The sequence below is a fragment of the Eptatretus burgeri genome, unplaced genomic scaffold, assembly GCF_056783735.1.
Source record: "Eptatretus burgeri isolate ZD-2024b unplaced genomic scaffold, Ebu_testis_v1 Ebu_testis_scaffold_1119, whole genome shotgun sequence".
Classification (NCBI taxonomy): domain Eukaryota; kingdom Metazoa; phylum Chordata; class Myxini; order Myxiniformes; family Myxinidae; genus Eptatretus; species Eptatretus burgeri.
Genome location: NW_028223068.1, coordinates 1 through 11063, shown reverse-complemented (window position 1 = coordinate 11063; position 11063 = coordinate 1). Strand labels below are relative to the sequence as shown.

The window sequence follows — 11063 nt, the reverse complement described above, 5'->3', positions numbered from 1 at the left end:
GCCTGAATTCCTTCCTCAATTCCCACTGCGAACCTTTCTATTTAATTTCCGGCCATCACTCTGGAAACACTGCCTTTGTCCCCGAAATGATTCCCACAGCTTGTTAAATGTAAAACCTTCCTCCCTCCACCATTCTTCCAGCCATTGGTTGATGTCTATTGCTCTGATCATAATTTCTATATCGTTTCCTAATCTTGGGAGAATCCCAGAAAACATGACCTCACAACCCTTTGCTTTCAACCGGTTACCCAATATCCTGTGTCTATTTTTCAAAACCTCCGAGTAAACTTTCCCAACATCATTTGCTCCGAGGTGTACCACAACCAACTTCTTCCTGCCGTGACCCGATACAATATCGTTTACCCTTCCTTCAATGTCCCGAACTCCCGCTCCTTCAAAACTACACAGAATTCTATGTCTCCGATCCTTCCTGCAGAATGAAGAATCTACATATTTAATTGTCTCATCACCCACAAAAACTGTCTCCCATACCTCGTTTCGACCAATTTCTGTTGCTGAATATACACCACTGCCTGCACCTGCTGTACCACCACTGCTTGCACCCAGTGCACCTCCACCACTGCCTGCACCCGCTAAGCATCCACCACTGCCTGCACCCCCTGTACTTCCACCTATCCTCGTTGCACCGTCACCACTGCCTGCCCCCACTGCACCCACTGCCTGCCCCCAGTGCCTGCACCTGCTGTACCACCACAGATTGCACCCGGTGCGCCTCCACCACTGCCTGCACACGCTGCGCCTCCACCACTGCCTGCACCCGCTGCGCCTCCAGCACTGCCTGCACACGTTGCCCCTCCACCACTGCCTGCACCTGCTGCGCCTCCACCACTGCCTGCCCTTGCCACACCATCACCACTGCCTGTCCTCGCTGCACCATCACCACTGCCTGCCCTTGCTACACCATCACCACTGCCTGTCCTCGCTACACCATCACCACTGCCTGTCTGCGCTGCACCGTCACCACTGCCTGTCCCCGCTGCGCCATCACCACTGCCTGCCCTCGCTACACCATCACTACTGCCTGTCCTTGCTGCACCATCACCACTGCCTGTCCTCGCTGCACCATCACCACTGCCTGTCCTCGCTGCACCATCACCACTGCCTGTCCCCGCGACACCATCACCACTGCCTGTCCCCGCTGCACCATCACCACTGCCTGTCCCCGCTGCACCATCACCACTGCCTGCCCTCGCGGCACCATCACCACTGCCTGCACACACTGCACCATCACCACTGCCTGTCCCCGCTGCACCATCACCACTGCCTGTCCCCGCTGCACCATCACCACTGCCTGCCCTCGCTGCACCATCACCACTGCCTGCACACACTGCACCTCCACCACTGCCTGCCCTCACTGCACCATCACCACTGCCTGCACACACTGCACCATCACCACTTCCAAAATCCTCACTAACTTTACTCCACAACCGTCACTAACTATTATCTATTTGGCTGAAGATGATAATCGGGTGGCTGGCTTAAGGCCTTAGGGTCTCGAGTTCAAGCCCCTATCGGTGAGTTGAATTAACACCAGGTGGGTTGACAGTCTGCCATCCTTCTGAGGCTTGCAAAACGAGTACCAGCATGCAGGTAACGGGGGCACTGCATTAGCGGCACAGCCACGCCCCCAGAAAATTATGCAGCCAAGCAGGCACGGGCTGCATCCGAATAAATAAATTTATTTATCTTTGCGACTCCATGACTGTTGGGAAGAATATTATTACGAATAAGATTATGACTATGACGTCATATTATGACTGAGGAAGATTATTATGACTGCGTGACGACGATGAAGAAGAGTATTCATCACAAAGGCACATTTGGTTCACCTTTGAACAGGTAATTGAATCACTCAACAATCAACGAACAGTTTATTCAAAATGAGACACACGAGGTTGCTAAGCAACCATATCCCGGGAGTTTGAGAGTCGCTTCACGAGATTCTGGGTGTTAGTCACGGACTTGTTATAATAACCTCGACCAGCAACGGCCTCTCGACTCAAGTCGCCATGTTGCGTTGCCAATCCGAATTCACGGATTGAATATATTAATCTGTGCCGAATTTCTCGCTGGAAACAACATTTTTGTCCAGTTTAATAAGAAGAACAGGATTTTCATTTCACGAACAACAGTCTCCGCCGCCCATTATCACTACCAGGCGAATATGAGCTCTGCAGCACGAATCGATGAGGTGAGTGAGTACGAGGTGTCACAATTCTCATGAATGATTATCATATCATATGTCACGTGATCTGATGATAATTATCAGTGTAATGTGTTGATGATAATGTAATGTGTATAGCTAACCCCCTATGGCCTATAATATTTGTATTATTATCGGCCATAAGGCGGGAGCTTTCAGCTCCCCCTATAATAATAGGCCTTATGGCCGATAATTAATAATATATTGTCCAATCATCAAAACATGGAACAGACATCGGACAACCTTAATAAATATGATCTATAATCTACACACCAATGAGACTGGTTTAATATGCATTGACCGACAGAAGATGACGATCAACTATTATAATCACAGGAGGTTGAAACATAAGAAATGTCCAAACCAAGGAGAAACACTTCAATGTAAATGGTTAGTAAACTATTGATGTGCAAATACGATCAGTTCGCTGATTTTTTTCCTGATGGGTTTATCTTTCAATCCAGTGTTGATGGTTCGAACAACATGGTGGACACGAACCTTTGTGTGACACTCACAGATGTGCTGTGTGAGAGAAGGAATTGAATTCCAGACGCCTGGAAAACTCATTTCCAGCGTATTCCTGGATAATATGGTGTTTTTTTTACATTTTCTTTTGAATTATCGACTGTACTTTGGCATCATTGAGATTGTTAAACTGGCGTTTCGCGTTGAAACTGTAAATTCTTAAAATAATACTCTAAAAATAGATTGATGATTGGAAGAGAACCCCCCCCCCCCATCAACAATCACATTCTCACCGATGAAAGGTCACGTGGACCTCTTCCCACACCTATTATTACATCCGAACACCACGCACTGTGGCATTTTTACATTTACCGGTTCAAAATAGTTACAACTCTTTTTGCATCTTCAGGTTTTTTGAATTGCGCGCGACCAGCGAGTGGCAACGTAACATGGCCGCGGAACCATTTCCGGTGACTTCAGTTCTCACTGCTGCGAGTCGATGGCATTGATGGTCCAGGTTATTATAAGAAGTCCGTGGAAGAGAGTCGTTCGTTGTCGTCCTGGTTGTTTAACGAAACAAACAAAGTCCACTTCGTTCAATAGTTCTGGTAATGGTGAACTAAATTAATTATTAAACATTGACGTGTTGAGTGTCTCGTGGATGGAGATGTGGAAATACTCGTAAGGAAAGGATCGTCAGGTTGGGACATGTCGTGATGATGATCTCTCGTTTGCCCTGACCTTGCAGGATCCCCCGCCTTGATTGGCTCTCTGGAAGGATGCAACTGATTGGCTAATATTAGTCACGTGTTTGCTTCATCACAAATATTCGCAAAATAAAAAGTAATGAATGAATAAAAAAGAAATTAATGAACCACGACACGTCTTTAAAACCTCCCCGTTTATTAATTAATACTCCGTGAGGTTCTTCTTCTTCATTATTCCCGTTGCTCCAGTGATCACCCGGACAATTATGGATCTTCAACTTCCAGGATATTTTCACTTCATCACTGAGATCTTGGTATTTGGTCATTTTCTTGATTTCCTCTTTGCTTCGGTCAAAATCACTGAGAAATGACGTGTGTGTGTGTGTGTGTGTGTGTGTGTGTGTGTGTGTGTGTGTGTGAGTGTTTGTGAGTGTGTGAGTGTGTGAGAGTTAGTGTGTGTGTTTGTGTTTGTGAGTGTGAGTGTGTGTGTGAGTGTGAGTGTGTGTGTTTGTGTTTGTGTTAGTGTGTGTGTGTGTGTGAGTGTGTGTGTGTGTGTGTGTGTGTGTGTGTGTGTGTGTGTGTGTGTGTGTGTGTGTGTGTGTGAGTGTTTGTGTTAGTGTGTGAGTGTGAGTGTGAGTGTGTGTGAGTGTTTGTGTGTGTGTTTGTGAGTGTTTGTGAGTGTGTGTGAGTGTGTTTGAGTGTGTATGTGAGTGTATGTGTGTGAGTGTGTATGTGAGTGTGTGTGTGTGTGTGTGTGTGTTTGTGTTAGTGTGTGTGTGAGTGTGTGTGTGTGAGTGTTTGTGTTAGTGTGTGAGTGTGCGTGTGTGAGCGTTTGTGTTAGTGTGAGTGTGTGTGAGTGTGTGTGTGTGTGATGTTTGTGCTGCGTGTGTGTGTGTGTGATGTTTGTGCTGCGTGTGTGTGTGTGTGATGTTTGTGCTGTGTGTGTGTGTTTGTGTTTGTGTGTGTGTGAGTGTTTGTGTTAGTGTGTGAGTGTGAGTGTGAGTGTGTGTGTGTGTGTGTTTGTGTTAGTGTGTGTGTGAGTGTGTGTGTGTGTGTGAGTGTTTGTGTGTGTGTGAGTGTGTGTGTGTGTGTGTATTGTGTTAGTGTTTGTGTGAGTGTGTGTGTGTGTGTGTGTGTGTGTGTGTGTGTGTGTGTGTGTGTGTGTGTGTGTGTGTGTGTGTGTGTGTCTGCAACGCGAGGCTCCACAGCATAAACCAGTGAACCGATTTCGATGAAACTTTGCCGACATGTACAGTATTTGTTGGGAATGTGCGCGTTTGAATTTCGTTGCCGAGCAACCACCCGTTCCTGTGCATCAGCCGAAAAACCGCGAACAGTATTTTCAATTCCTGTCCTTCAGTTTTGAATGTAGAGAAACGAGACTTCGGATTTAAACACTTCGAGATATTTAGAAAATTTTTAATCAAGCCGATTTTTGATTGAGGTTTTATTTTTCAAATGGTGGTCATTCAAAAATCGGGTGTCTATTGAACGTCATTTTTTATGAGGGGCTTTCTGTCTTGTTTACCTTCTCTCTCTCTTTCATGAAATGCAACACTCTCCTCCCACACCTCTGTCTCTCCCTCGCACCTCCCGTGATGAATAGCGACATTTTCTGAGGTGTCAATCTCCCCCCCCCCTCCACCTTTTCCTCGCTCTTCCCTCCTTTCTCTCCCCCTCCAAGCTTCCCCAACCCTCTTGCCCCTCCTCTCTATCCCTGCCCCCCCCCATGATGAAGAGCAACATTTGCTGAGGCATTAATCCACCACCCCTTCCTAGCTCTTCCCTCCTGAGAATAGTCTGAGAGTTTTTGAGAAAGTAAAAAAATCTGCTTTTTCAAAGGGGAAGGTCATAAGTGTTTGTGAAGACATGAGAAGGAAGAGAGTTCCAGAGTTTGGCAGTGGAGAGGAAGAAACAAACATCGTAACGTCCCATCCTTGAGTTGCCAATGGCCACTCAATGATCACGTGATGTTGTGGCTTGTCGAGTATTCCTTGGTATCGCTTATGGTGGAGGTACACAAGCAGCAAGTTCTTGTGAGCAGAAATCGAAGTAATATCTGTAAAGATGTTGAACCATCAACAATGACGGGGATAGAGTGGGTGGAGAGAAAGCTCGAGATGGGAGAGCAGAGAGAAGGAGGAAAGCTGAAAGAGGGAAGATTGGATATCAAACCCCGATGCCAAACTCTTTCAAACGCTTTTCAGATATCAAGGCCTCCAGCAAAGGATTCCCCAAAGTCTCTCCGAGAAGAGGCCCAGATATTCATAATGTAAGAAAGGACATCACATGCAGATCTTGCCTTGTGAAAGACGTATTGATGGTCAGATAGAAGAGTGAGATTTAATATGATGGAGAAAATGGGAATTAAGAAGATATTCAAAGACTTTGGAAACGGTGGAAGTCAGAGCAAGCGGACGGTAGTTAGGAGGGTTTGAATGATCATTCTTTAATATTTGCTGTACTAAGGTATGTTCCAGGAAAGAGGAAAAGTTTGGGTTTTTAAACAAAAACGAAACAAACGAGCAAGCACGGGTGAAAGTTCGAAAGTACGTTCCTTCAAGACACGGGGAGGACTGCCATCTTGCCCGTAGGCCTTGCTTATGTCCAGAAAGAGGAGTATTTTTTGACTGCATGAAAAGAGATTACATGGAGGAATATAGGATTGGTGAGGGAAGCATCAGAGGGAGATGGATTGTTAGAATCATCCAGTGTGGAGTTGGAGGAGAAAAGAGAAACAAAAAGAGTTGCTTTGTCAGTCGGAGAGACGGTGATAGTATCATCGGAACAGAAAAGCAAAGGAAAGGTCGAGCTACAGAAGTTGTTGGAGATACTTTAAGCTCAGGACCAGAAAGATCTATTAGTGGAAGAGGATGAGATGATGTCACCTTTCTTTTGATTCAAGGAATGCTGCACCTCACATATTGTTGTGGTTCCGGTTGCGGTAATGACCGCGAGACGGAGCAGTTGGGCCGTCTCTCACCGAACACCCTGAATTTAAGGTCGTAACCCTTGGATAACTCCAAAGGTCACGGGTCCCTTCGCGGATTGTGGACGCCAATATTTCGTCGGCGTGGGGTAGGATTAATTGTCCAATTCCGATATACCTAAGTACCCACGTCATCTAACTACCGGATAAACCACACCCTCGGCCGACTCTGTCCGAACCGAGTCGAATTTACCGACTCTGGTCTGGCGGAACTGAGCAGGAATTACCAGAGCCGCGCAGGTCCAAATGACAACTTATGGCACAAACGGCCTCACTCATTCTCAAGCCCGAACCATGCTGGGTCAATGTTAGAAACGACAGGCAATGAACTGGAACATTTAACAGATATTTCTTTGCAATAATAAGACACAGTGCAGACTTATTCCGAATTAAATGCAATGTACAATGAGCAATCAACACTTATACAATTTCTACTTAAAGGACGGCGCCACCACTGACACACACACTCCAAACAGAACTGTGGCCGGCCATTTCAATTTACCTGAATACCCACGTCGTCCAAATTACCGGGGAAATTCATCCTCGGCGGAGCCAGTATCGTGCTCGAACCGTGTGTAACCGAGCGGATGGTTACCGAGATCTGTCGGTCCAAACGTACATTTACGGCAACAACGGCCTTTCTAATTCCCCAACACGCACCGTGTTAAACCAATCAAAGAAACACAAAAACGAGCTGATACATTTAGCAAATAGGGTATTTATTAACAGTAGGTGGGGAAGGAGGGAAGCACGCAAGGGCAGTTATCACGATTAATAAGAGATGCAAGGCAAATAATGTACAGCGAAGGCACTTAACAATTTACTACTTAAAGGAGGGGCACACCGACAGACACACACACACACACACACACACACACACACACACACACACACACACACACACACACACACACACACACACACACACAGATACCCAGAAGGACATGGACCTGTCCACCTCGTGTGTTGCCTCACGTCAGCGTCGAGAAGCGGTCCGAAGAACCAGGCGCCAGCGATGGGACCAGCAGAGCCCAGAACACGTGCTCGAGGAAACGGCTCGAAGAAACAGACGCCAGCGAGAGAGATTAAAGTCCAGAGCTCCGCTCAGCGCTCGTCCCGACAACCAAAACTCTCCTCTTTTTTTTCCAGCCGATGCACCACACTTATCCTCGGCTCTCCTTTTCTTTCTTTCTCTCTCGTGCCATCCATTCAGGCGTGGCCCTCTCTCATTGGCTGCCCGACAGCAATCTCGCTCGCACCCCTCCGATTGGCTGAGAGGGGCGCCATTCCCGTATTTGGAGTGAAATCCAAGATGCCAATGCCCCAAAGAAACCCCGCCTCGCACATTGGACTCCGCCCACGTACGTGCCGACACGCACGTAGGCCATGGCGTCGGGTGAGGAAGCGAGGTGAAGGTGAGGGTGATGCTGCTGTTGTAGTTATAGTTGATTTAAAATAAAAGATAACCCTGACTGTCAAAATAACTCCACAGCGCATGAACATTTAATTACCCATTTAACAAGGGAAAGGGAGCGATCTATCCACATTTACTTATCAAAATAACTGAGCTATAGGACCTGTATGTTGAGTGCTCATGGCTTCCAGATTCGTAACAATTGAACCAAGAATTGGTTGTAGAGATAGATTTGAAAGAGAAAGGGATCCAAGTCTCCATTCCTGCAAAAATCACCTCAACCATACGTTCAGCAGAGATAGAGACATTGCTCAAGGAGGCCAGGCTGTTGTCTTTCCAGGGAAAGTCAGAAAAAAGTTTTGTAAACCAGTCCAGTCAGCATTATTGAAATGCCAACACTGGCATTTCATCGGAGCAGTCGGATGAGAGGAAGTGGTGTTGAGTAAAGTGATGTTCACAAGATTGTGGTCAGAAGAACCAATTGGAGGTGAAATTGTAGTTGCAATGCAACGGATTGGAAGTCAAGAATAAATCTAAAGTATTGGCAGTGTCGTCATGACGATCTGGGATATGGGTAGGGTGGGTGATAATTTGTTCCAAATCATTAAGAATGGAAAATGTTTGAGCTTCAACCCCAACAGCAACCAGTTGGGAAGATTTTCCCATCTCCTCTCTGGCCTCGTCCCCCCCCCCCCCCCGCTCTGACTGCGATCTGTCCCTCGCCCCATATTTCTGCAGGGTGCTCAAGGTCTGCCATCAACCCCTTTTGGGAAAACTACCAAAATCAAGAATCACTGCTCACATTCATTCTTTCATTCTTCTTTTTCCCCGCCTTTGGAACAAACTGCCACACTGCCTTCAATCTCACTTTTCCCTCCAGGTCTTCAAGACAGCTGTTCATCACCATCTCAGATAATCCCCATCCCAAACTGTGATATTTTCTTCCCCCCGTTAACACCCACCCTTCCCCTCCTCCCTCAAATCCATCTCCTTCCAAATTCCCAATTTTTTCTTCCTGAGAGTTTGTTTCCATCTGCATCTTCTCCACCCCATGTGTCCTTTCCTCCCCTCATCCCTTATTTGTTCAACTCATTTTATCTTTCAACCAAACTAATGCCCTCCCCCCCACCACCAGCACTCCCTCCCCACCCCCTCTTTCTTTTGTTCCTCTGCTCTGTTGCATTTTGAACTGTTCAATGTTCCCGCTCTTCCACGAGCGTTGACTTTGTAAGTAAATAAATCTAGATGCATTCAATCTGGCTTTGCGAAAACTAGAATTGTGTATAACAATAATAATAATAGTAATAATAATAATAATAATAATAATGATGATGATGATGATGATGATGATGATGATGTAAGTTATCTGGGTGGGTTTTGCGAGGAGGGCTGAACCAGCAAGAATGGTTGGTGCGATAACTTTCCAATCAGTGGGACTCCAGAGGTAGAACGTTTCCCTTTCTAAAACCTCCTGAGATAAATGATTGTGGGTACTCCAGTGACCATGGGATGAGAACACACCTGTATTGTAATTCCAGACGTTGTGAGCTCTAATTTCGATGAAAGGTTAAAATATCGATTTGGATTTTTGGGGTTCAGAATCTGAGCTTGTCTCAGAAGAATTAGTTACTCTTAAATTGCTGATTTAATTGTAGTATAAACCCAGCTGGTTCATTAATGACCTTTAAACAAGGGGTGATCTGAAAGAACGTTGATGAAGTTGTTTCATCGCGTCGTATTGAATTCTGATATACCGTTTTCACAGTTTACCATGTGGGCTGTTTTACAGTTTGTGTATTACAACAACCTGTGGAGTAGAGCCCAGTGTGACCCAAATATTGTCATAATGTGGGAAACTCAAAAGTAGTGGACAATGAAGATTGGTGGTGGCAAGGTCTACTTTGGGGAGATTGAGTTGGAGCAACAGAAATGTTACAATCTAATGGGTCTGATGATGCGCTCTTCACGTTGGCGTATCGGTGGCATCTCGATCTGCTCAGCGACTCGGATATAATCAATGATGAAAGCAAGGTAAAGTTGGAGGGGGATGTGCGGGTTCAATTTGATTCAGGTTCCTCCATACGGGGACATTCATTATCATTTCCATCACATGAAAATATGAGGACATTTCAATGATAATACCCGAACGTCCTCCACGGAAAGAATTTGATTGACTGTCAGTAGTTCATCTGTGCTGGAGTTCAAACATGTTGAGGGTGATGATAATATTCGTGTGAGCTTGTTGTTGAGTGGGATGCTCCATTTTGAGTGAGCCTGCAGAGGAAGCCACACCATGACCAGGAAATTGCGCAGAAGCACAGAACAGAAAATTTGAACTGTGAGAACACCAACAGCTGGAGCTTTGGTTCAGCTGGTTGTGTAAAACCACAGTGGAGGGAGGTTAAAATTAAATGAACGTGTTTTGTTGATATGAGGATCGAGTACGGATGCTCTCCCTCTTTGTACCTATTTTGATGTCTGCGGCCGCTCGAGATAACAGAGTCGGGTAATGAGCTTTTGTGTGGAGATGAAACTGTGATGAAAATCGTGTGACAGACAGACAGACAGACAGACAGACAGGAGTGAAAACATAACTTCGTTCCACATTCACTGATGGAGGTAATTAGAACATGAGAAGGAGACGAACTCGAGAAATCCAAAGTTTCAGGTTGGTGATATTGGAAGAATTTTCAAGTGGAAATCACAGTTTGAAAAAGGTTTAACCAAAAGATAGACTGATGAGTTTTTAAAAGTCGTTCATATTTTACAGTTTCTTGGATTGTAAATTATATGATATGAATGATGAAGATGTTTGAAGTTCATTTTATTTGCAGGAAGTTCAGCAAACAAATAATTTAAAGAAGCAATGACGTCACACCTCAAATCATGACCTCAACAGATGTATCCTTTTTAGGTAAGAGGTTGGAGTTTCACACTTCTCTGTCACGTCACTGTGAGCACGAGAGGACCAGGCTCAGGAGAACATAACAAGAGGTATCTGTTGAGATCTTAATTATTATCATCGGAACCAAACCCCGGGTAGAACCCTCCCATTGCGTTGCACCTCACATTCAACCCCCAAACTCACATAAAACCCCCAACCCTCACATTAAACCCCCAACCCTCACATTAAACCCCCAACCCTCACATTAAACCCCCAACCCTCACATTCAAACCCAACCCTCAAATGAAAACCCATTTCACCAAATCCATAAATCATTTCCGTAAATCCATAAATCATTTCACCAAATCCATAAATCATTT

General features: G+C 45.5%; 1 long non-coding RNA gene across 2 annotated transcripts; it reads left to right on the top strand.

The window, feature by feature from the left end:
- Positions 1-1597: 1597 nt before the first annotated feature.
- LOC147006919 (uncharacterized) lies at positions 1598-11018 on the top strand. 2 transcript variants are annotated; one of them, XR_015054528.1, is made up of 4 exons: positions 1598-2212; positions 3099-3710; positions 7599-7800; positions 8538-11018. It is a non-coding gene; the product is annotated as an uncharacterized LOC147006919 (long non-coding RNA). The 2 variants fall into 2 exon arrangements; XR_015054527.1 differs by lacking the exon at positions 8538-11018 and having other exon boundaries at positions 7599-8519.
- The last annotated feature ends 45 nt before the right edge of the window (positions 11019-11063 follow it).